We start from the raw sequence: 19,834 nt of genomic DNA, 5'->3' as shown, positions 1-19,834 counted from the left end.
AGAGTGGTGTATTTGCCCTTGGATTTGAAAAAAAATATGGAAACTATTGATGCAGATACTTTGGAAACTGAACCATTAATTATTCTGGTTAATGGTGTCCCTACAAAGAATAAGAAGATTTGGCAGGAGCTGGTAGATGTGCGGAAAGTACAAAGAGCAAATTTGTATTTGAAAAAAAATAACAAATGGTATGAATCAATTTATATACAAGAAGAAGAAGAAGAAGAAGAAGATTTACAAGGAGACACAGAAACACCAACTGGACAAATTGAAAAAGTGGACAAGTCAAAGGAAGAAGAAATTTATGAACATTTTAGCATACATCCTCTCCATTCGAAAGAAGTTATGGGAGACAATATTGATCTCTTTCAGATGAAGAAAGCAAAAGGAAATCCCGTGAGTGTATGGGAGGAGAGCTTGGAAGCTCGATGTTTTCCCCAGCTGTTTCCTACAGGAAAAGGAGGACGATACGATGAACGTCCAGAACAGATTCCAGCTTCGGAGTATCGGACTACAAGACTATATGCTGAAGATCCCAGATTTCGACAAAGTATCCCTTATTTGTTCCATCTTTTATTTGAAAGCGACTTGTCTGCACTGTCTTATGCAGTAAATCACATTTTAAAAAGTGGAGTACATTTACAAAATGTGTCTGCTAAGGATTTTATGGAGAAAGTGCAGCACCGAGATGATCATTTGGAAACACAACTGATCAATCTGATGGCTTGTCAGCGTGGGACAAATGAATATTGGTACCGACGCCATGGTGAACTAAAATGCATGTTACGCAACTTAGGAACACCAACATGGTTCCTTACCCTAAGCTGCGCCGAGTACGCTTGGGATGATTTACTGGATTTTCTACGAGAGGCCAATTCAAACATTGAAAACATCGAATACAAGACAGCAGGAGAACTGTGCTCATTGGATCCGGTTAATGTTTGCAGATATTTCAATCATAGATTTGAGGCTATGATGTCCTTCATCTGCAATAAAAAAAATCCACCCCTTGGAGAAGTAGTGGATTTCTTTTGGAGAAAAGAGTACCAGGCAAGAGGTGCTCCTCATATTCATATGCTGCTGTGGATCAAGGATGCCCCAAAGTTTGGAACAGATACTGATGAAGCAGTGTTATCTTACATTGAAGAATATGCAACATGTGCTATACCTAAAAGCACAGAAGAGAACAAGTTAAAGGAGCAAGTTCTACGTTTCCAAAGTCATCGGTGTGGAAAATACTGTCGACGGAAATACAAGAGCAAAGAAAAATACTACACTAAATGTCGATTTGGATTTCCTAGACCTGTTCTTACAAATGGAAGAGTCAACAGTTTTATGTCAGCTGTGAGACATACTATCACAAGAAAATCACCTAAGAATACCTACAACCTTAAAAGAAAAGAAGAATCAAAAAATATAAATGACTACAACCCAGTCATTTTATCCATGTGGAACGCTAACATGGATATACAGTATGTTGCTGACAATTCCATTGCTGTTGCTCGATATGTAACGTCTTACATTACGAAATCAGAAAAAACAGAATTGAAGGAAATGTGGGAAGAGATTTCTCACGAGAAGACTGTCAGTAAGAAGCTGTACAGTTTCAGTTTGAAGATGTTATCGCATCGAGAAATTGGATCCTACGAATGTTCAGATAGGTTATCTTCTGCAAGTCTCTACTCGAAGTCAAGAAGAATAATTTGGGCAAGTTTAGGCCTTGCAGCAATGAGAAATCGGGTACTGAAATCTGTTGGAGAAATTGAATATTTGGCTGAGAATGACCCAGAAAGTACAGACATATTGAAAACAAACATGTTGGACACATATTATCCCAAGAGAAGTCATCATCTGGAGAACATGTGTCTCTATGAAGTGCTGCAGAACTACATTTATTCACGGAAAGCTGCAGAAGACATCAACAGTGGAAAATATAAAGTTGTTGGTGAAGAAGGATGTTTGGTGAAGCAAACCAAAGGAAGTTTGATAAATCACCGGAAGCTGAGTTGCGACACTACCGACAAGAAAGAATTTTACTACTTGGCTCTTTTACAGTTGTTTAAACCATGGCGTACAGAGGATGAACTACTGGGAGAATTCCAGAGCTATGAAGATTCTTTTAATGCTTGCAAAGACAGCATACAATGCAGTACATTCTCAACTTATCTGCAAATGTTAAATGAAGAAATTGAACAGGAAACTACAATTGCAGCAGAAATAGCTAGAGACAGTTCTCAGGACAGCCAAAGTTCAGGAACATACAGTCAAGATCCCCTAGGACAACCAATCGTTGAAAATGAAGCATCAATAGCCATGAATGAAGTGGAAACGGCTATGAATCAAGCTCAAGAAGAATTTATAGACTTAGAAAATTTGGAAAGACAACTGAATCAAGAGCAGCAACAAATTTATGAAGAGATCAAAAACAAAATTGATCACGGATTTCTACATATCAAAAAAGAGTGCTCATGCACATCATTTCATCCAATCAGGATGTATGTAAGCGGACAAGCTGGCACTGGAAAAAGTTTCCTAATTAAAGTCATCAGAAGCTACCTAAAGCAAAAAACGGATTCTACTTTGTCTTGTGTGGTTACTGCTCCAACTGGGTTAGCAGCATATAACATAAAAGGAATCACCTTACATCGTTTGCTAATGTTACCAGTGGAGCATGAGAACAAAATACAATTCAACAAGCTAACTGGAGAAGCATCCTTAGAAGTGTCAAGAGTATTGAAGAAGATGCAAGTTCTCATTATTGATGAGGTGAGCATGGTATCAAACTTAATGCTTGCCTTTGTGCATTTAAGAATGCAGCAAATTTTGAAGACAGACTATGACGTGTTATTTGGTGGAAAACACGTCATAGTTTTTGGGGATCTTTTGCAACTTACTCCAGTTAAAGGACAACCAGTGTTTAATACTGTGACACATGAAGACACGAAGAAGTCATTGGGAAGCATTGGAAATACAAATATTTGGTCCTTCTTTGAGTACAAGGAACTTACAACTAATATGAGGCAAGCAAACGATGAAGAATATGGAAGTATTCTGAAAGATATCAGAATTGGACTACTCACAGAAGTTGGCAAAAAAGCATTACAGAGTCGGCTGTTACATAACTTATTTCCAAAGGAAGAAATAGTTGCAGAGAAAATATACAAGAATATTGCAGAAAACAAAAGTGTCATCTGCTTAATGCCAACTCTACGTGAATGCTCAATATTTAATGAGGAGCTTTTGAAATTGGAAAATGAAGACATCATGAAATTGGAAGCAGTGGACAAAATTGAGGATGGAAGAATTACTGTCACAGTAACAGGCAAACTGAAAAATAAATTGGACTCACTAGAGAAGAATATCTCCAAAACAGCAGGATTAGAAAAAAATCTATATGTTTGCATGAACTGTAGAGTGTTTTTAAGGAGAAATTTGGATGTTGAAAAAGGCTTAGTGAATGGAGCGATGGGAAGAGTTGTGGGTTTTATTAATTATCAGAAAAAAGATGGAATTGAATGTTTAAAAATAAAATTTGATCAGATAGAGGAAGTTAAAGACATTTGTCGTTGTTCAGTTCGTTTCATGCTTGTGAAAGACTTATATGTACGTAGGAAGCAGTTTCCGTTTTCACTAGCATATGCTGTAACTATCCACAAGTCTCAAGGATTGACTGTAGATTGTGCATTTGTGAACATTGGTTCAACTGTGTTCAAAGAAGGTATGGCATATGTAGCTTTGTCACGAGTCAAAACATTATCAGGTTTATTCATGATTGACTTTGATGATTCAAAAGTTAGTGCTGATACAAATTGTGTAAAGGAGTATAATAGATTAAGAAGAACCTATGCTCCTCATTTAGGTCAGTATCCTGTGTTGGAGAAACGTGTAGTTTCTCGTAAAAGGAGAAATGAGAATATCTGTGATGAAGATGTAGAGAGGAGGAAAAAAAAGAGGAGTGATGTAATTGCAAGCAAAAAGAATAAGGAAAATGAAGAACAGGTTGTAGGATGTCATTTTGAAAATAGCTCTGGTGTCAACTGCTACGCTAATGTAGTGCTGAATGTTGTATTTTATCTGGAAAGTTTGCAAGAGCAGATAATAGTAAATCAGGGAAAAAGATTCTGTTCAGAGCTCAGTCTCCTTTTTCAAAAGCTGAGTAAAGATAAAACTCAAATAGAAAGTGCTACTGACATTAGAAAACTTTTAGATGTATGTTCAGGACGAACACAGTTTTCTCAAAATGTACAGCAAGACGCACAGGAATTCTTGTTGTTTTTTCTTCAGGTAGTGGAAGAAGAAGGAGTTCCCATTGACATTTTTTTTGGTCTCTCTTATAAATGGGAACATAGTTGTGAAAATTGTTATAATATATGTGGCTCTATTGTTGATAATGAAAGGTTTATTTATTTGACATTGCCAGAGAGTAAAACAGTCACTTTTGCAAAATTAGTTAAAGATGCTAATCATAGCATGAAATGTGGTGAGTGTAATTCTGACATGTTTTCAACATTAATTTTAAGGGAATACGGACAGTATGTAATTTTAATGATGCAACGATGTAGAGCTGATGGTTCAAAATTGGATACTTTAATAAAGAAGTTTACAGGACAGCAATTATCAATTTCAGGAAAAACTTTTGTAACTGTTGCAATAATTTTCCATGATGGACCTACTGTTACTTCTGGACATTACACAGTTTATCTTAAATGTGAAAAAGGCTGGACACTGTGTAATGATTCCCAATTGATTTTCAAACAACGTTTGCCTTTTGATTTAGCAAATTCCTATCTAATCTTTCTGAAACCTAAATTTTAGAGAGACTTGGCAAGATCTGGACAAAATAATTTTACCATTTTTCTGGATTACCATTGCAATTTTGTAGAAAAAATATTTTTTAAAATTATCATTTGGCCTAAAGGAAAGATAACCAATTGTAATGTGGACTTTTTAAATTTTTAATGCAATTTTGAAAAACCAATAATTTAGAGATAATCGGTAACTTCTGCACATTTTAAATTTTGGAATGCTATTGGACTGCCATTGGAAATTTTTACAAAAATGATTAAAAAAATTACTATTTGGCCATGTGGAAAAGTAACCAATTCTATTGTGGACTAAATAAATTATTCAAAAAATTTTTGTGAACCAAAATGTTACAGAGAATCGGTGAGATCTGGACAGATTAAACTTTAGAATTTTAATGGTTTTCCCTTGGAAATTTATTCCAGGGAAAAAAAAAAAATACAATTTGGCCTAAAGGAAATAAAATCAGATGTATTTTGGAGTTATTTGAGATATAATATTGTGATTATACTCCTGAAACAAAAATATCAGACGGTATTTTAAAGAAAAAAGTATTGTTTTTAGATGATATTTTTTTAGAATAATATGCATTTCTGTAATGATAAGTTTAAGTGAGAAGAGATTCTGGGCTTTTTTAATACAATCTTTGAGATTGTTATTTTTTTTTGCCCGCTGTAAAATGATGAATGCAATTGCTTTCACAATTTATAGTGAAATGCAATATATTCTGAAAACAGCAAAAATAAGGCAAAAATATTTTTTGGTAAAAAATGTAAATATGTGTACTGTATTATAAAATGGTTTAAAAATATTAATACTTTTTTCTTTTTTTTCAGATCGATATAGAAAATTTTCGTAAACTACAACCATTTAAAAACTATTTTTAAAAAAAACAAATGAATAAATATTTTTTTCAGTGAGTATGGTAAGTCAATAGTAATAATTGTAGTCTCTCAAGGACCTTGTAATGTGAAAAATGATTTTTAGTGTTTTTTTTAAAAAATAAAAAAAAAGGTACGCTTACCGTACGCGTACGGTAAAAAAAAAAAAAAAGTTTTTTAAAAAAAATGTAAAAAAAAGATGAAAGATAAGGTTGGCTCTTAAAAGAACCGTTGTGTTCATGCAGGGACAGAGGAAAGGAACCATGGGAAAATCATTCAAAGCTACAAATGTGCTGATCTATTTTGTTATTCACTAGGGAAACACTGGTCTCCCTATAACAAATTAGAGCTTTACAAAATGTGCAATGAATATCAACCTTCCGAAATCGAGGGTTCATTTCCAGAGGGCCAGCAAAAGGAGATTCTCCCCCCACAGATGAAGGGCTCACCTGAGCTGCAGAAGAAGGAGTAAGCTCTGCAGGTGATGGTCCAGGCTGAGCTGCTGTGGATGTACTGGCTCGTCTTTCTGAAGAGTTACCTCCAAAAAGTTGAGCATGTGTCCTTTTGTGTACATCCTTGAGGTGCCTCATCATGGTGTGATTCCCAAAGGAATACTTCCTGTCAGGATTACCTCTAGAAAGTACACGCTGACACAGCTTGCAAGTAACTAAGGGTGCATTCACCTTTTGCTGGCCTTCTGGAAAAGTAAAATAATCCCAAACATAAGAAGGCTTTACTTTCCTCGCTCTCTGCCTCAAGACAGTGCTGCTGGTGCTAGCCTCACTCTCAGAAGAGCTCTGCTGTTCTGCCATCGTATCCCAAAGACAAACCAGCTCCTTCTCCCAAGGGATCACAAGCAGAAATGAGGGGAATGGGTGTGGTGTAGGAGAGTTCTAGAACTGAAAGTAGTTTCAACCAATCAAAAGTTGTGTTTCATGATCACATGACCTACCGTACGCTTACGGTACGCTTACGGTACGCTTACGGCAAAAAGTACGCGTGCGCGTAAAAAAGACACGCGCTTGCGCGCATGCGCATAACAGTCATTTCCCGGCACTTCCGCGTAACGTGCGCGTGTTGCGTAAGCGCGCACGCGTCCCACGCGCAGTACGCGCGCTACGCAAAGTACGTAACTATACGCAAGCAGCGTAGATAGATTACGGACGTTGCGTAAACCGTACGCTTACCGTGAGCTTACGGTACGCGTACTATAAAAAAAAAATAAAAAAAAAAAAAATAATCTAGAAATAAATTTTACTTGTTTATTTTAAAAAATAAATATAAAATAAATATTTAATGATTTTAAAAAATTAAGCATAGTCTTTATAAAAGGTAAAAAATTAAATTAAAAATATGTTTGAAAAAAATGAAGAAAAAAAAAAAAAAATAGCATTTAAAAAACCTTGCAAATTCACTGAAAAAAACATGGGTTTCACACACGTTATAGTTAGGAATTAGCATTTAAAAAACCTTAGAAATTCACTGAAAAAACCATAGGTTTCACACACGTTATAGTTAGGAATTAGCATTTAAAAAACCTTAGAAATTCAGTGAAAAAACCATAGGTTTCACACACGTTATAGTTAGGAATTAGCATTTAAAAAACCTTAGAAATTCAGTGAAAAAACCATAGGTTTCACACATGTTATAGTTAGCTGGACATTTTACTCGTAAAAAACCAATGAAATTGCCCCGTTATAGTTAGTTCAGCTAACTATAACTCGCGCGCCCGCAATGCACTGCTGATGACGTCACATATTACATCACTCATGACATGGTCAGTGACATCACTCATGACATCACTGATGACATCTCAAATGACATCACTGATGACATCACTGATGACATCATCCTTGTGATAGAGTGGCAGACCTCCTCTCACCTTAATATAAGCTTTGATACACACATTCAAAAATAGAGACTAAAAATTTCAAAACAATGGACATACCAATACCAGTTACAACAACCTCTTCAGTAATTCAAAGATCCACATACACATCCACTCATTCACCAACAGTCCTACACAGTCACTCATACATGTACTCACTCATCATATGTACTCATACATCTATACATCCTGTTACACAATGCCACTCATCCATAGAGTTACTCACACACATAGTCACTCATGCTAAAAAAGAATAAAACATACATTTACTTGCATATACAGTAATACACACACCACCATACTTACTTCTACGGAAACTTACACATACTTAGTCTTTTAAACAATCACTACATTCATACAGGAACTCTTTCAATCTCTCCCTCTCATATATACTCACATATATACACCAATACTCACATATACTAGTTTAAAACATATGTAGTTACTCCTGAAGACACTATTGAGACAGTCATTCACTCACTAACACACCCATACACACACTCATCCACCCATACAGTCCTGCACACATGCTGTCTTCAACACATACAAACAGTGAGTCACTCATTCATGCATCTATGCACTACGTAATACCCCCCACCGTACCATGCAGACACTCAGACTGATACTCAAAAAAACAACTAATAACCTATATAGACACCCATGTAGCTACTCACCAACCCATGCAGCCACTTATACACAAAGTGAGAGATACACTTAATCAGTCAGTTACACAATCAATTTTTCAAAAACAAATCATCCATTTAGACACTTATATACCCATTTATTCTTCCATCGACCTTGAGATATACATATATAAAACATATTTAATTTTCAGAAAAACACACATTCACTGGATGATGTCATCAGTGATGTCATCAGTGATGTCATTTGAGATGTCATCAGTGATGTCATGAGTGATGTCACTGACCATGTCATGAGTGATGTAATATGTGACGTCATCAGCAGTGCATTGCGGGCGCGCGAGTTATAGTTAGCTGAACTAACTATAACGGGGCAATTTCATTGGTTTTTTACGAGTAAAATGTCCAGCTAACTATAACATGTGTGAAACCTATGGTTTTTTCACTGAATTTCTAAGGTTTTTTAAATGCTAATTCCTAACTATAACGTGTGTGAAACCTATGGTTTTTTCACTGAATATATATATATATATATTCACTGAAAAAAACCATAGGTTTCAGGCACGTTATAGTTAGGAATTAGCATTTAAAAAACCTTAGAAATTCACTGAAAAAACCATAGGTTTCAGGGGCGTTATAGTTAGCTGGACTTTTCACTCGTACAAAACTATTGAAATTCCCCCGTTATAGTTAGTTCAGCTAACTATAACTCGCGCACCCGCAATGCACTGCTGATGACGTCACATATTACATCACTCATGACATGGTCAGTGACATCACTCATGACATCACTGATGACATCTCAAATGACATCACTGATGACATCACTGATGACATCATCCAGTGAATGTGTGTTTTTCTGAAAATTACATATGTTTTATATATGTATATCTCAAGGTCGATGGAAGAATAAATGGGTATATAAGTGTCTAAATGGATGATTTGTTTTTGAAAAATTGATTGTATAACTGACTGATTAAGTGTATCTTAGTGAATACATGGCTTAGTGAGTAATGTTTAAATATGTAAATATCTGTATCAGTCTCTCACTTTGTGTATAAGTGGCTGCATGGGTTGGTGAGTAGCCACATGAGTGTCTATATAGGTTATTAGTTGGTTTTTTGAGTATCACTATGAGTGTCTGAGTGTCTGTATGGTTCGGTGGGGGGTATTACATAGTGCATGGGTGCATGAATGAGTGACTCACTGTTTGTATGTGTTGAAAACAGCATGTGTGCAGGACTGCATGGGTGGATGAGTGTGTGCATGGGTGTGTTAGTGAGTGAATGACTGTCTCAATAGTGGCTTTATGAGTAACTACATATGTTTTAAACTAGTATATGTGACTATTGGTGTATATAAGTGATTATATGTGAGAGTGAGAGATTGAAAGAGTTCCTGTATGAATAAGTATGTGTTTCTATAAGTGATTGTTTAAAAGACTAAGTATGTGTAAGTTTCTGTAGAAGTAAGTGTGGTGGTGTGTGCATAACTGTATATGCAAGTAAATGGATGTTTGATTCTTTATTAGCATGAGTGACTATGTGTGTGAGTAACTCTATGGATGAGTGGTGTTGTGTAACAGGATGTATAGCTGTATGAGTACATATGATGAGTGAGTACATGTATGAGTGACTGTATAGGACTGTTGGTGAATTAGTGGATGTGTATGTGGATCTTAGAATTACTGAATAGGTTGTTGTAACTGATATTGGTATGTCCATTGTTTTGAAAACTTTAGTTTCTATTTTTGAATGTGTGTATCAAAGGTTATATTAGGGGGAGAGGAGGTCTGCCACTCTATCACACGGATGATGTCATGAGTGATGTCATTTGAGATGTCATGAGTGATGTCATGAGTGATGTCACTGACCATGTCATGAGTGATGTAATATGTGACGTCATCAGCAGTGCATTGTGGGTGCGCGAGTTATAGTTAGCTGAACTAACTATAACGAGGGAATTTCAATGGCTTTGTAAGAGTGAAAAGTCCAGCTAACTATAACGCCCCTGAAACCTATGGTTTTTTCAGTTAATTTTTAAGGTTTTTTAAATGCTAATTCCCAACTATAACGTGCCTAAAACCTATGTTTTTTTCAGTGAATTTCAAAGGTTTTTTAAATGCTAATTTCTAACTATGCCTACAGAGATAGGACATGTGAAGAAAGAAGAAAAAACGCACAGAAAGAAAAAAAAGAAATACAGAAAGAAGCAACAGAAGTCCTCAAAGACAAAGAAAAGTACAGGAAGAAGGATAAGGTGCAGAAAGAACAAACAGAAGAGCAGAAAGAAGCCTTGTTGCAAAATCATCTTGTACCCTCAACTTTTTCAGACGGATACTGGTGGTAACTGAGTCTGACTAACCAGTCCTAGATCCAGTGCTATGTTAAAAGACACTCAGAATACAGTGAAAACACCTACATACACTAGGGAACACTATGCCTTGTGGTCCCCCTGTGATCAGCATGACCTCCTCTGTAAGCCCCAAGTATATAATAGGGCAGGGGATTAAAACTACCTCTTAAAACACGCCACAGGGCGTGTTTGCACACGTCACCTCAGGCCCCGTCCCCTCACTTCCCCACTGTGTAGACACGCCCTGTGGCCATTTTAAGTTGGGAGATTAAGTCCCCTTGAATCCTGAGGGTCCCTAGGGTCCAACTAGACCACTAGGTACCTCCAGTAAGCGCCACAGAGCTGCGTTGCAGAGAGATGTAAAAAGGGGCACAGCCTGGACCACCTCTCTGCAACGCAGCGCAGTGGCGCTTAATGGAAGCACCTGGTGGGCTAGTTGGCCCCCAGGGTCCCTCAGGATTGAAGGGGAATTATTTCCCCAACTTAAAATGCGCCACAGGGCTTGTTTGCACACGTTAACTCAGGCCCGTCCCCTCCCTTCACCACTGTGTAAACACGCCCTGTGGCCGTTTTTAGTTGGGAGATTAAGTTCATTTGAATCCTGAGGGTCCCTAGGGTCCAACTAGCCCACTAGGTACCTCCAGGTAGCGCCACAGAGCTGCGTTGCAGAGAGGTGTTAAAAGTGGCACGGCCTGAACCACCTCTCTGCAACGCAGCTCAGTGGCGCTTACTGGAAGCACCTGGTGGGCTAGTTAGCCCTGAGGGGCCCTCAGGATTGAAGGGGAATTATTTCCACAACTTAAAACCCGCCATAGGGCGTGTTTGCACACGTCACCTCAGGCCCCGTCCCCTCCCTTCCCCACTGTGTAAACACACCCTGTGGACGTTTTTTAAGTTGGGAGATTAAGTCCCAAAGAATCCTGAGGATCCCTAGAGGCAAAATAGCCCACAAGGTACGTCCAGTAAGCGCCATTGCAGAGAGGTGTAAAAAGGGGCACGGCCTGCACCACCTCTCTGCACACGCAGAGCAGTGGCGCTTACTGGAAGCACCTGGTGGGCTAGTGGCCTCCAGGGTCCCTCAGGATTGAAAGGGAATTATTTCCCCAACTTACAACGCGCCACAGGGCGTGTTTGCACACGTCACCTCAGGCCCCGTCCCCTCCCTTCACCACTGTGTAAACGCACCCTGTGGCCGTTCTAAGCTGAGAGATTAAGTCCCCTTGAATCCTAAGGGTCCCTAGGGTCAAACTAGCCCACTAGGTATCTCCAGTAAGCGCCACAGAGCTGCGTTGCGTAGAGGTGTAAAAAGGGGCGTGGCCTCAGAACACCTGTCTGCAACGCAGCTCCCTGGCGCATAATGGAAATACCTGTTGGGCTAGTTGGCCCTCAGGGACCCTCAGTATTGAAGGGGAATTAATTCCCCAACTTACAACTGGCCAGGGGGCGCGTTTGCAGAGTGCTGCAAGGAGGGGGTGTGGCTTCCGGCGCGATGCCGGTCTTTTATTTATTTAATTTTTTTAAGAAGGAGGGCTGTGTGGCCCCCCTTCTTTTTCTACTTTACTGGCCCTGGGGACCCCATTCCCCAGGGCCTGCACCCTAATTTTTTTTGTTGAAAAAAATTAATTTGGCCCTCCCAAAGCCTTAATCGGCCCTGGGACCCCAACCCCCGGGTCATGGCCTTTTTTAAAATAAATTCTTTAGGAGGGGGCTGCGTTGCCCCCCTCCTCAGGCCACTTATGGCCCCGGGGACCCCATCCCCCGGGGCCGGCCTTTGTTTTTTATAATTAAAAAAAATATATATTTATAGAAAAACCTAGGACATGCTGGACAAACCGTATGTACCTATCACCATGACGATTTGCGTGATATTCATTAAAAGGTGACTATGCATAGAATGAAACCACATGGAATGTATTTACACCGCTAGTGAAGCCCTGACATGTCTGACGCCCTACCGTGCCTAATCCCGGCGCCCCCGCCGGTGGGTACTCTCCAAGTAGACACCCTTGTTGTTTATTTATACAAACATGGGTAGCTATTGACGGGCACATTTAATATACACGCACACCAAGCCATTCAAAGGGGATTCGACAAAAAATCGACCAAACTATGCAAGAAACCCCCTTCACGGTTAATAAAACACACACCCACCGCCGAATGTGTAATACTTTTTATTTTATTCTCTGGAAAGGAGACGAAACTCACTTGAGAGTCACAGCGTTCTCCTGGCTGAGCCCAATGCTGTGTTACACCCACCAGTGCCCACCGAGTGCCTCACACCTCTGTGTTGTATTCCACCAGCTAGTACGTATGCTATGACACTCTCTAGCCCATGTGCACTGTAACACCACCCCGTCAATATGTCATTCCACACTTGCCTTTGCACGGGTTATGTTGCCCCATCTAACGTGCCTTCCTCGATGCTTATGTTATAACGCACAGCGCTATGCCATACATATTACAATCTGGGATCCATATCTGTGTCACAGTGCATATGCAACGTTACACTCCCCAGCACATATTTTATATAACAACTTTAGAGACTAGTTAGGTTACACAACACTGCCCTGTGCATGTTACACTCCAAGGCGCATATTGCATAGCACGCGCTAGTGCCTGTGCTATCTCACGCTCTCCAATTAATCTGTCATTGCGCACAATGTATTGCATATTATATTTCATGCCCCGGTTCATCTTATATCACACTTTTTGGTGCATAGTTTATACCATATACTATATCTAGTTTTCATTTTCAATCATGCTCTCAGGACTATGTTCTATATAACACTGCATCCACCTACCCTTTTCACGGGCATTACATTTTGCGATGGGGTGGAGGGTAAGGGGGTGCTTCTGCCAAGTGAGCCCGGAGTCACAGTCACAAACGTCCTCTTCTTCCTGAATAAAAGTGAGATTATGCTTCATACTTGTTCATATCTAGTTCGCACAGACACACATTGTAAAAACAATAAAGTTCCTAATACCCACCTTCTCTGAACAGTTAGCGTGATGCCCCATTCACCTCCTCCCTATCCCCTGTTGTCTGAATCCATGGACTAACCTCCTCCCTCCTGCCATGCATGGTCTGATGTGCTGCCACTGCCCTCCATTTAGCATGATGTACCTGTCCACTCCTCCTGCCCTCCATTGCCCAATTCTATGGCCCATCATTGACCTCCTGCTTAGCCCCTGTGCTTAGCTTGCTGCCCCTATTCTCCTTCCCCCTGCCCTCTGATGTCTTTGTGCATGCCCCTGCTCCATCCTTTTTGCCCACCATGTTCCATGGACCTGCCACTCCTATCTACTCTGAGTGTTATTTTGAGCTGCCCCTCCCCTCCCACCTGCCTAGCATTGTCAGATGACTGTAACCTGTCCCTGCCACCTCCACACTGCCCATCCACATGCCATGCCCCTATCCCCTTTCTCCTGTCCTCCAAGGTCCATTTTACTGCCACACCCTTCTGCCATCCCTGGTCTGTTTTGCTGCAACTGCCCCTCCTGCCTGCCCCGCGCGGTCTGTTTTGAGTCCCCTTTCCCTGAACTCTCTTGTCTGTGCTCAGGTCCTGACCCTCCCTTCTATCCTCCATGGTCCTTTGTGCATGCCCCTGCACCCTCCTTCTTGCCCATCATAGCCTTTGTGCTGCCACTAACCCTCCCGCTTGCCATGCATGGTCTTCTGTGCTGCCATGGCCCCTCCCACCTTCCCTTTGTGGTCAGCTAGCTGCCCCTGACCCCCTCCCACCTTCCCTCCATGGTTTGTGTGTATGCCATCATAGTCTCATTGTTGCTCTCCATGGTGTGTCTTGTTTCTAGTGCCCATACTGCCTGACCTCCATGGTCATCTTGCTGCTCCTGCCCAGCCCCCTTGCCCCCAGCCCTCTGTTTCCATGGGCAAACCCCTATTCCCTTCCTCCTGGCTTGTCTGTTCCATTGTAATGCCCCTGATCCATCCCTCCTGCCCTTTATGGTCTGTTATGCTGCAGCTTTCTCTCCTGTCTGTCCATTATGGTCAGCTAGCTACCATTGCCTCTTTCCCCTCTGTTCTCTGTTGTCCATGTGCATGGTCCTGTCCCCTCCCTATTGCTTTCCATGGATTGTTGTGCTGCACTCCCGTCCTGTATGTGCTGTGTGGTGTATTGTGCTGCTGCAAACCCTGATGCCTGCCCTGTAGGGTCAGTTTGGTGCACCACTCCATGTCCCTCTGTTATCCGAGTCCATGTCCCTACCCCAATTCCTCCTGCCTACCATGATCCAATGTACCATACTTGCGAACATTTTGAACTTGGTAAGAGGGAGATTTTGAAAAAAAAACTGGGGTATTGATTTTCCCCTTTGAGTTACATTGAAAAAGAGGAAATTGTAGATAGGAGACAGATCAAATAAAGCCCATGCGAGCTTAAAAACATTGGAAGTTTCCTGGCTGAAACTGGTCTGTTTGCATGTATGGTTGTACTACCACTGCCTCTTCCTTATGCCCATAATGGTCTATTATATTGCCACAGCCTCTCTTGCAAGTCCTGTATTGTTGGTTTGTTGCCCCTGCCCCCCTTTCCACTGCCCTCCATAGTCTGTTGTGCTGCCACTGCCCTTCCTGCCTGCCCAGTGTGGTCAAATTGTTGCATCTGCAGTCTCCTACCTGCCTTCAATTTTCTGAGTCCGTGCCCCTGGCCTCTGCCTCTCAACAGTATCCCAATGAACAACTAGATTGCTAACATTCTATATTTATTACAAAAGTGTGGAACGCCTGACGTCATCTTGATGTAATCAAAACTGTAATACCTAGAGTATTTCCTTTAGAAATTACATATATGAGAGGGTCTTATTTGCATCAAAATTATGGTTAGTGCTCTAAAAAACTAAAATGAGGACATATTTTCTGAGTTTTCAAATTGCGACAAAGAACTTTTAAATAATTTGTAATCTTTATGTTTTTTTATCCAGTTGACCACTTGATTAAATGTTGCACCTAGGGGAGAGGATGTGGTGTTACTTCCAGAGCTGCAGACTTTGCAACTGGGGAACCAGGTTGGAGTTTCTGCTTCAGCTCAACATTCTGTGATTCTGGTCAAATCACTTAATCTCCCCATGTCTACAACCAAAATGAATTTGATCTTGTGTGATGTAACCAATGCACATGTAAAGCACTCCAATACCTGACAAGTCTGCACTATATAAAACTGCAAATACACAAAAAATAAGTGTTTTGCACACTTCTGTCATTGGGCTATACTTGGGCTACATCTGGGTGATATGTGGGCTACATTTGGGCTCTTTTGTCTCTGGTGGCCATCTTGGGAGATTTATTTGTTATGAAGTTTCCTAATTTCCTCATTTACTGCAGTCTCCTTAGTGGGAATACTTTCAGTTTTTTATGTTGGTTCCATCAAGAAGGCATTCAGATGTGTCACACATTTGCCATACATTCTGAATGTTAGCACTCTAGTTGCTCATTAGATCACTGTAGTAAAACTACTGCTCACCAGGGAAGTCTGCTGCTCGTATTCAAAGTGCATGTTTCAGTCTGCATGTCAGAATTTTCTAATGCAATAGAAGAGGATTTGAGATCTGACTTAAAACATGCCCTCATTTTTCTTTCTGCAACACTAATCATAATTTCTATGGCAAAATGAACCCACTCATTTTGTTCCTTTTTAAATTAAATGTTTTAAGTGTTACCAGTTTATTCCAATCAAGATGGCTTCAGGTGTGCCATGATTTTGTCACAAGGAAGACTGTTAGCTCTCTAGCTGTTCTTTAGAACACTCTGTGAAGCTGTAGTAGAATACTAAGGAATCAACTGACATGCTGCTCCTGTTGAAATATAACAGGAAGATATTTGAGATCTCACATAAAACATGTCCTAATTTGTCTTTCTACAGCACTAGCCATCATTTCCATGACAAAATAACATCCTCATTTTGCTCCTTTTTAAATTAAATGTTTTAAGTGTTACCAGTTTATTCCATTAAAGATGGCTTCAGGTGTGCCATAATTTAGTCATAAGTAAGACTGCTAGGGCTCTAGTTGTTCTTTAGAACACTCTGGGAAGCTACAGTACAACACAAAGGAATCAATTGACAGGCTGCTCCTGCTGAAATATAACAGGAAGATATTTGAGATTTCACTTAAAACATGTCCTAATTATTCTTTCTACAGCACTTACCATAATTACTATGGCACAATGAACCCCTTCATGTTGTTCCCTTTTAAATTAAATGTGTTACCTGTTTATTCCAATCAAGATGGCTTCAGGTGTGACAATCTTTTGCCATAAGTAAGGCTATTAGCGCTCTAGTTGTTCTTTAGAACACTCTGGGAAGCTGCAGTAGACCACAAAGGAATCAACTGACAGTCTCTGCCCTTGCTGGATGTACATGTTTTGCTGAGAATGTCAGACTTCATTCTCACATGAATGAGAAAGATAATGTGAATTTACAGAAAATAAGCTCTCATTTTATCTTCTGGAGCACCTTCCAAACCTCTATGGGACAAGCTTGAGAAAATAGTTGTCTCTCAAACATGATTCATGATATCCCAGGAGAAGGTTTTTCACAGACTAAAATCACCTTAGAACACACGACAATTCCTAAAATTAGTATGGTACCTTCAACAAAGGAATTCTAATGTAACTAAAGTCTATTATCACCCTTTATAGTTCTCCTTTTGGTGACCCTCAAAACCTTCTATTCACTACAATGCATTTCAATGAGGCGCTATCTTGTTTATTGGTCCCAAGATGGCTCCCAACACTTTGTGGATGAAGTGCTGACAGCCAATCAGATTTCACGATGAGATGTGTGGTTAGGCTTCACCCAGATATCGATATTTATTTATTTTTGAATTTCTTACAAACTACTGAACGGATTTACACCATTTAAAAGAAAGGTGCTTTCAGAACCAAGAGCTACCTTTTTGCAGAATTTAGTGTAATTCCGTTCAGCAGTTCGGGCTGTAGCCATGTCTAAAATTTCCAATGAAATTAACATGGGGAAAATGCGTTTTGGGACCCCTCTTTTTCTCGGCCCCCGCTTGATGAATCATGCCAAAACTTTCAAGACAAGAGTTGACCGGAGTGCCCCATTAGTTTTGAATATTTCGCGAAGATTCGTCAAATGGCGCCAAAGATATTGGCAAATCAAAAAACGCTTTTCTTATGGAAACTAGGTCCTAACTATAACTACTTACTGGTGACTGCCAGTAGGTAATATATATATATATTTATATACACATACATACATACATACATACATATATATATTACCTACTGGCGGTTGCCAGTAGGTAGTTATAGTTAGAACCTAGTTTCCAAGCATTTTTTTATTTGCTAATAACTTTGGCGTAGTTTGACGAATCTTCGCAAAATTCTCTAAAAAAAAGTCTACCCAGGCCAGCTCCACTCCTGAAAGTTTGGGGGTGATTTTTCAAGCGGGGCTGAGAAAAAAGGGGGTCCCAAAACGCATTTTCTCCATGTTAATTTCCATAGGAAATTTTGAAACGGGCTACAGCCCTAACTGCAGAACGGAATTACCCCAAATTTGGCAAAAAGGTAGAGGTTGGTTCAGAAAGCGACCTTTTTATTAATGGTGTAAATCCATTGAGTAGTTTTTGAGAAATTTAAAAAATAAGAGACAAAAAATCAATTTCCCATAGGAAACTTTGGGAAAGGCTGCAGCCAAGACTGCTGAACGGAATTACCCCAAATTTGGCAAATAGGTAGTGCTTGGTTCAGAAAGCGACCTTTCTTTTAAATGGTTTAAATCCGTTCAGTAGTTGCTGAGAAATTCAAAAAATATAAAGTTTTGATATCTAGGGCAGAGGTGGTGTCGCGACCCCTCTCCGCCACAAGCTTCATTCTAATTTGCTGCCACGACCACAAGCTTCATTCTAATTGGCTGTCAACATTCCAACCCAGGAAGTGTTGGCAGCCATCTTGTGACTCGGTAGAAGTGAGGCACCAGAAAACAGAGAAACAAAGATATAAAACAAGAGAAGGGGGCAGGGTAGAAACACCCTGACCCCTAGGCCTGCTCAGGGGGTCCCAGAAGGACCCCCAAGGCCATAAAAAGCATTTTTTAAATTTCGGCGCAATACGCGCTGGGGTCGCAAAGTCTGCCGAAATTGTTTAAAAACAATGAAGCACGGGATCCCACATTTTATTTTAATGAGGCCCCCGGGTGGGCTAGGTCCTGGGGGCATTTCTTAAAAATAATAACTGGGGCCCGCTGGGGCCCCCGCAGCCCTGAGGACCACCACCTCGCCACGGCTTCACTTATGTTGGGAGGGGGGTGCGCGGCCCTCCTCCTGTAGTCCGTGATGGCCCTGGGGACCACCAGTCCTCAGGGCCAGCTCCTGCAGTGTCCTGGGGTGCCCGCCACCGGGACACTGCTGTTTGCTAAGAAAGGGCAGCTCCCGCACTGTCATAGCAAACTTGCTTTGGATTTTGGATTTTGGATTTTGGATTTTGGATTTTGGATTTTGGATTTTGGATTTTGGATTTTGGATTTTGGATTTTGGATTTTGGAAGGGAAGGGAAACCTGCTCTCGCTTCCAAAATCCAAAGCTGATTGCTTTTCCACATGGGGAGCTGCATGTCAACAGCTCCCTGTGTGGAAATGCAATGTCGGCTCCCGCAGAACGCAGAGAGCCGGTGGGGGCATTCGGGCTCCCCCTACGGTCCCTAACAGTGAGGCCAGGCCCCGGGGGATGGGGTCCTTGGTGCTGGAATTGGCCACAGGAGGGAGGCCGACGTGGGCCTCTTCTCGTTTTTTTTTTATAATGAACATGTCGGCATGCTTCGGGAGATGGGGTCCCCGAGGCGAATGTAAATTAGTGAAAGTGGACATTTTTTACAAAAAAAAAATGGATTCGCGACTCTAGCACGGCTCTCAGTGCGGCTACCCGTGTGAAAGCGATGGGAGAATGGCTCTCAGCGCGGCACTCGAGTACTTCTTAGGTCTTTCAAACACCGAGTGGTACATTCTGAAGGACACATCGCCGAGTTAACAGCACTTTATCGCAACCAAAACGGTGATAAATTTAACGCACCATTCACAAGCTGGAGCAAACAGCCCATATCACTAGTTTACCAGTGATAGCAGCCTCAAAAAGCATTGTCACGGATGACCCCGGCAAATATTGCTAATGAGATGCAGAGTAGGCGTTCCCATGCAAAAAGCAGCGAACACATCGCTTCGCAAGTTTCTCAACCACCAGCAAGATCATCGAAGAGAGTACAAAACAGGCGATAAGGTGTGTTTGTAGCAGGA

Source organism: Triturus cristatus, chromosome 10 (genome assembly GCF_964204655.1).
Source record: "Triturus cristatus chromosome 10, aTriCri1.1, whole genome shotgun sequence".
Lineage (NCBI taxonomy): Eukaryota > Metazoa > Chordata > Amphibia > Caudata > Salamandridae > Triturus > Triturus cristatus.
Note: the sequence above shows the minus strand (reverse complement) of the source record.